General features: G+C 49.5%; 2 pseudogenes; both read left to right on the forward strand.

Annotated features, from left to right (window-relative positions):
* Positions 1-1,834: 1,834 nt before the first annotated feature.
* LOC136663506 (5S ribosomal RNA) lies at positions 1,835-1,954 on the forward strand (annotated as a pseudogene).
* Positions 1,955-4,132: 2,178 nt separating this feature from the next.
* Positions 4,133-4,252, forward strand: LOC136663293 (5S ribosomal RNA; annotated as a pseudogene).
* The last annotated feature ends 2,642 nt before the right edge of the window (positions 4,253-6,894 follow it).

Below are 6,894 nucleotides of genomic sequence, written 5' to 3' on the forward strand. Positions count from 1 at the left end.
GCATTTGGGGCTCTTCAGTCTAGGCAACTGAGGCATACAAAATTATGGAGGGGATGGATAGAGTGGCTAGAGAGATTCTCTTTTCCCTCGCACACAACACCAGAACCAGGGGACATCTACTAAAATTGAGTGTGGGGAGAGTTCGGAGAGACAAAAGAAAATATTTCTTTACCCAGCATGTAGTTAGTCTGTGGAACTCCTTGCCATAGGATGTGGTGATGGCATCTTGCCTGGGTGCCATTAAAAGGGGATTGGTCAGATTTCCCGAGGAAAAGTCCATCACAGGTTACAAGCCATGAAGGGTATGTGCAACCTCCTGGTTTTAGAAGTAGACTACCTTTGAATGCCAACAGAGTGGCACCAGGATGCAGGTCTCTTGTGGTCTTGTGTGCTCCCTGGGACATTTGATGGGTCACTGTGAGATACAGGAAGCTGGACTCGATAGGCCTATGACCTGATCCAGCGGGGCTCTTCTTATGTTCTTAATTCTGCTCCAGAAATCCACATAGGGCAATGTGACGAAGAAATTGTACAAACACTGACTTGAAGGAACAAGGAGAAGACTCTATCCTCTGAGATGACACATCTCCATCCCCTGGATTTGTCCCCTTCCCGCTCTACAGTAGAGACTGCCAAGAATCCACTATATGGACTGCCCAAGGCAGAGCTCTGAGCTATCCACAGCAGGGTCCCCAATATGCAAATATGACAGCCACACGCTTACCCCTACAGCCCAAAGTTTCTTTGGGCCCCTTCCCAAAAGGGGAGTGGGGAAACAGAGCAGAGGCAGGGTGGTGACTAGGGCAGACAGATGGGGAGTGGGGAGGGGACAAAACTGGGTGGGGGAGGTAGTGACTGTAGCACGCCAGTTGCCTCCCAGATCTGACACTGTGTTAAGGAGTATCTTGTATGCATTCTTTGGCCCAGCATATATGGTCCGTGGCAGCGCCAATTGCGCACCCACAATAGCAGGCCCAGAATCCTGCATGGGCAATGAGTTCCGGTGAGATTGGAAAATGTAAGATTCTGGAATATTTCTGGGGCCCTTCCGTTGGCTCCTGGGCCTCTTTCTGGCCCATGTACAAATTACACCATCCATTTTCATCCACTGTGCCGTGGCATATTGGTGTGCCATGAATGGTCCACAGGTGTGCCACAGGAATTTGGGGGGGGGGAGCTCATTTATTAGTAGGGCCAATGGGGAATGGGAGCCTCCCACTGGCAGCATGGTGGACCTTGTCAATTGCCAACAACCTGATGGTCTAGATGGCCCATCCAGTGGGGCTGTTCTTCTGGTGTGCCTTGACAGTTTTCGTGCCTTGTCAGTGTGCCATGAGATGAAAAAGGTTGGAAATGGCTGAACTACATCCTGTAACCCCCTCTCATGGGCTCTGTTCCCTGGCCTCTGTGCCAGCCACCTACCCCTGGGTTATTACCAAGTTCAACGTGATGGTTTTGTCGTACCCCTATCTGTGGTAGACAGGTGTGTAGGTTCTGTCCAGTGCCGCTGAGACCAAATGAGCAAGACACTGAAAGGTGGAAGGCTATGAAGGTTCTTTATTGTTCAACAAGACATGTCCGTGACCTCTGGGAGACAGACTCTCAAATCCAGAGGTGTCTTTCAAAAGGGTGGGACCCCTTTTATACATTTCAGTTGTAATTCAAGGCATAGTCTTTCAAAAGGGGAAGTTCCCCCTTAACCTTCCCTGGCAACTTTCTGCTGACTTTCTCATGCACTCGCCTCCCGCCCCTCTCCATTGCCCTCCTCATACAGTTGCCCCCACCTTCTTAAAGGGAAGTAGCCTGGTTTCGGTTTGCCTGTTGAACAAATTATTTCTGCAGCAACTGTTACCCTGCACATGCTGGATCTCGTCTGATCTCGGAAGCTAAGCAGGGTCAGGCCTGGTTAGTACTTGGATGGGAGACCGCCTGGGAATACCAGGTGCTGTAGGCTTATACCATAGTCTTTCGAGACTGAAGGTTGCCAACCGTCTCCCTATACTGAACACTATCTCCCGATCTCCTCCTCCAGGCAGGAGGTCTGGTCTAGAGGGTAGAGCCGCCATTTGCCTGAAGATTAACATCCACAAGGTCGCCAGTTCGAGGCCACTGGCACCGTGCGACCTTGAAGCAGCTCGCAAGCTGCAGCTGAGCTGTTCCATCTGCTCGGAGCTGGGAGGATGGAGGCCAGAATGTTAAACCAGATCGGAGTGTAACACCTTGAATGCAGTGGTTCTTGAAAGAAAGAACCTTCTTTCAATTTGTAAAAATCCCTGCATGGATTTAATAAGCCTGCCTATGTAAACCGCCTTGAATAAAGTCTTGAATGAAGACCAAGAAAGGCGGTATATAAATACTGTATATTATTATATTATTATTATTATTATCTTGTCTGACCTCGGAAGCTAAGCAGGGTCAGGCCTGGTTAGTACTTGGATGGGAGACCACCTGGGAATACCAGGTGCTATAGGCTTATACCATAGTCTTTCGAGACTGAAGGTTGCCAACCAACCAAGTTATTTCTATTTCTAGCTATGATGCATATTGTCTGTGGTTTTTGTTAGCTGCTAGCAAAAGGGGTCTTTAGGCACCTTTTGTTAACTGGTCAGCAAAATTATTATTATTATTGTATTAATTTGTACCCCGCCTTTTTGCCCAACGGGCACACAAGGCGGCTTACAACATTTAAAAAAAAACACATTAAAAACAATTAACAACAATTTACATAATTAAAAAAATCTAAAAACAACAAAAGGGGTCTGTTAATTATAAAATTTGCAAGGCAGCAAGTTTGGAGCTTTTTTTAGCAAGGCAGTAAGTCTGGAGCTTTCCCCCCTAAGTTCATACTTTGTCTGCCTTCGTTCTGCACCCCCTCCCTCTGTCCTGTATTGATGGTTGTTACAGGTTACTTTGGGAGGAAAGAAGGGGATCCAAGACAGGTAATTAGGTGACAGTTTTATTGGCCATTTAAACAGGTGATCTTCTTCTGTTTATCCCATTTTGTTACCATTGCCGAAATGATGTCTGGTCAATGTTCCATTTTCATCCTTCCCAGGTCTGTGAGCTTTATACAGTCGGCTGCTTGGGCTTCCTTAAGTCTATAGCAGTTACTTATTATGCCCTGGCTACAAAATACTGTCACGGTACATCGAATGAAAGCAATTTCTCCGAGATGCCTCATAATGCAGTCAGGAGCAAACCCTTGACCAAGAGGCAGTCACCGCCATCTCTCTTGATGACTCTCATCTAACGTTTAGCAAACGAGGCATTTGATCCGCTCGCTCCATTGTTGCCTTTCTCTGTCAACTTCATAAATCAGGACAGTATCACCTCTAAGGCAATGCCCTTCCCAGGCACTCTCCTGGCCACTGAATATTTGGTTCAATGTATCAGAGTGTTGGCAACCTTCAGCCTCAAAAGACTATGGTATCGCGCTCTGAATGGTGGTTCTGGAACAGCGTCTAGTGTGGCTGAAAAGGCCGATTCGGGAGTGACAATCCCTTCCACACTGGGAGCAAGTGCAGTCTGTCCCTGGTCTGTCTCCCTGGTTATGGGCCTTCCTTCTTTGCCTCTTTGCCTCAGACTGTCGGCCAAGTGTCTCTTCAAACTGGGAAAGGCCATGCTGCACAGCCTGCCTCCAAGCGGGCCGCTCAGAGGCCAGGGTTTCCCACCTGTTGAGGTCCACTCCTAAGGCCTTCAGATCCCTCTTGCAGTTGTCCTTGTATCGCAGCTGTGGTCTACCTGTAGGGCGCTTTCCTTGCACGAGTTCTCCATAGAGGAGATCCTTTGGGATCCGGCCATCATCCATTCTCACGATATGACCGAGCCAACGCAGGCGTCTCTGTTTCAGCAGTGCATACATGCTAGGGATTCCAGCTCGTTCCAGGACTATCAAGGCCATTGCAATGTGGAGACCATCTGTGGAAGAAGCTAAGAGGAGAAGGAGAGAAGTGCAGTCTCTTATCTGTCCAACTTTGATCTGGATTAAACACAAGTTTTAACAGATTAGAACTTTAATTTGAGGAAGGACATTTGAAGTTCTAATGAGCGGGACATAAGGCAGAGCAGCTAGGTGGGGAAAATACATAAAGGGCAGCAAGGCAGGAGGAACTGGCCAGCTGAAAATGAGAGAACCTGCAGCAACTGTTACCCTGCACATGCCTGATCTTGTCTGATCTTGGAAGCTAAGCAGGGTCAGGCCTGGTTAGTACTTGGATGGGAGACCGCCTGGGAATACCGGGTGCTGTAGGCTTCTAACATAGTCTCTGGAGACTGAAGGTTGCCAACCACCATTCTGAAAAGAATTACAGCAGACCCGCTTAGAGGGAATCTATGAGTAGGACTGCAGTCTACTTATGAGCAAGATCCCAGGGAACAGGCATTTGGAAACAGCAAATTAAAGAAGGATAGAGAGGAGTGGGAACTAGTTTAGATACACATTTCACCTTAAATTGTAAGCTTGGACTTTAAACATATGGTCAGAGTAAACTCAAAAACTTTGTGTTTAAAGTCCAGCCAGCCAGTTGTAAATAAGAGACAAAGGATCTAGAGCTGCGGTTTTGAAACTCTCCGGGAGTTTGAAACCCGCAGTAAGTTTTTGCGGGGGCGGGGGGGGAGGTAGTAGGGGGAAGGCAGCGACGTGATCCCTAGGATCCCCAGGATCGCGTCGCTCAGGGGGCTGCAGGGACTGGGGTGCACCTTCCAGTCCCTGCGGCAGCCGTCCCTGTGTGCGGGGAGCCCTGCGCGAGCGCCTGCAGGGTGCCCCAGGTCAGGGAAAGGGAGAGTGGAGCCATCTGCTCTGCCTCCGCAAAAGCAGCGTGATCGCCCCGCTCTCCCTTTCCCTGACCTGGGGCGCCCTGCAGGCGCTCGCGCAGGGCTCCCCGCACACAGGGACGGCTGCTGCAGGGACTGGAGGGTGCACCCCAGTCCCTGCAGCCCCATCAGAAGGGAAAGCAGAGCGACCATGCTGCGCTTCCAGTTTTGCGGAGCGGGGTGCAATCGCTCCACTTTCACTTTTCCTGATCTGGGGAGCCCTGCCGAAGGTTGCGCAGGGCTTCCCGCACCCCTGAGAGGCTGCAAGAGGCTTGTGCAAGTGCACCCAAGCCCCTGCAGCCCCCCTGAGCGGCACGATCGTGTGGATCGCACGGCTGCCTTCCCCCTGTCTCCTGGTTGCCCCCGCCCCTTAAGGGGGCAGAGGCCAGGACCCACACACTGGGGCGTCACGACGCCCCAGTTTGAATACCACTGATCTAGAGAATGAGTATTTCCTAGGTACCTAACAGAGAGCAATAGCCTTGAAGTTCCTGCAAATATAAGAGCCCCCTACTATCTTGCCAGTCTCTAGGAAGCTCCTTCCTTGCAGGCCACTTTTTCAATCAGTCAGAAGGGAAGGAGCTGGATAAGAGTATACAATTAGCCTTGATGGAGAGTGATCTCTTTCTATGAGCCGCGAGTGTGTCTCTCTGGGACAAAATGTTAGTTCAACATGGACAAGTAAATTATTTGTGCAAGGTAAGATCTATAATCCAATTTGAGGAGCCGTTGAATGGGACATGGGGTATAGTATCTAGGTAGGATAAGCAAAGTCAAAAATAAGCAAAGAGGAACAAGGTAGGACAAGGAGTAAGAGGAGAAGGGGTCATAGTAAATAGCACACTGTCAAGTGAGAGAGTGGTATTTGGTGCACCTTCTCAGCTGTTGGGGTTTTTTGAGCTGGTCCTGCTTATATACGTACTTCAGTGCAAGGCCTACTTGTACCTCTTCTCAGCGGTGTCACTAGGGGGTGCAGACCACACTGGGTGATACCATTGGGGGAGCGACACCAAAAGCTCCAGAGCCCAGGTCTACTTACTTGACCAGTAACCTCTTGGTCACAGGTTGAAGTGCCTAGGCCTACCCAGAGGCTGGGTAGACAGGGTTCCACTTAGACACTAAAGAGGCCCACATTGACCTGGCCTCCCGTTCAAAGGCTGCAGAGATGTTGTCTACCCACCTGGCGGACCTGGCCTCCTGGTTGCTCCTTTGAAGCAACCAGAGGGTTGGGTGTCTAGGCCCTGCTGTCCCCCAACATCCAGCATTAAGGTCTGTGAGGGTGACACCATGAGTTACTGCATAGTTTCACACCAACTCTATTGATTTAGAAATGGGCTATGTCAGAAGGCCAGATGCAAGGGAGGGCACCAGAATGAGGTCTCTTGTTGTCTGGTGTGCTCCCTGGGGCATTTGGTGGGCCGCTGTGAGATACAGGAAGCTGGACTAGATGGGCCTATGGCCTGATCCAGCGGGGCTGTTCTTATGTTCTTATGCCTCTTCCTCCAGGGAAAGAGCTATTGTTTCCATTTTATATATTCTGAAGCAAGGAAGTAATTAGTGGTTCTTGTCTCGTTTTTCTCCCCCCCCAACCCCCACCATTGTCCAACATACAGGATTTTGCTTGTTCGCCTTCATTGCTGTGTGCATTTCATGCGTAAACACGCCTACAGGTACATGCAGGCTCTTTGGCAAGGTGACGCAACTACCTGGACTTGACTGAGATGCTGAGAAAATTACTGCGGCATAGGTAGGCAGCCAGTCCAGGCTGACTTGAAAAGGTCACACACCCCACCTCACTAACTTAACGTGATGAGAGAACTCAAGCCACCGGGTGACAGAAACTAATAATGTTTCACAAGACAAAAGAGTGAGCCACTTAAAGAGGTGTAATTTAAAATCTAGCACTGCCACAGCATTCCAGTGACAGCTTTCAAGAGATTAGAGCAGCCACGATTAGGGTATTAATTTGAGCCTGCATTTCCCTCAGCGTCTTCTTTATGGATCAGTTGAGTTGAGCTTGCATGTAAAGCCTTCTTCCTCTTCCCTTCTTTGCTGGAGTAGCTAAAAAGGTGATTTAGGGCC

The sequence above is a fragment of the Tiliqua scincoides genome, chromosome 12, assembly GCF_035046505.1.
Source record: "Tiliqua scincoides isolate rTilSci1 chromosome 12, rTilSci1.hap2, whole genome shotgun sequence".
Classification (NCBI taxonomy): Eukaryota; Metazoa; Chordata; class Lepidosauria; order Squamata; family Scincidae; genus Tiliqua; species Tiliqua scincoides.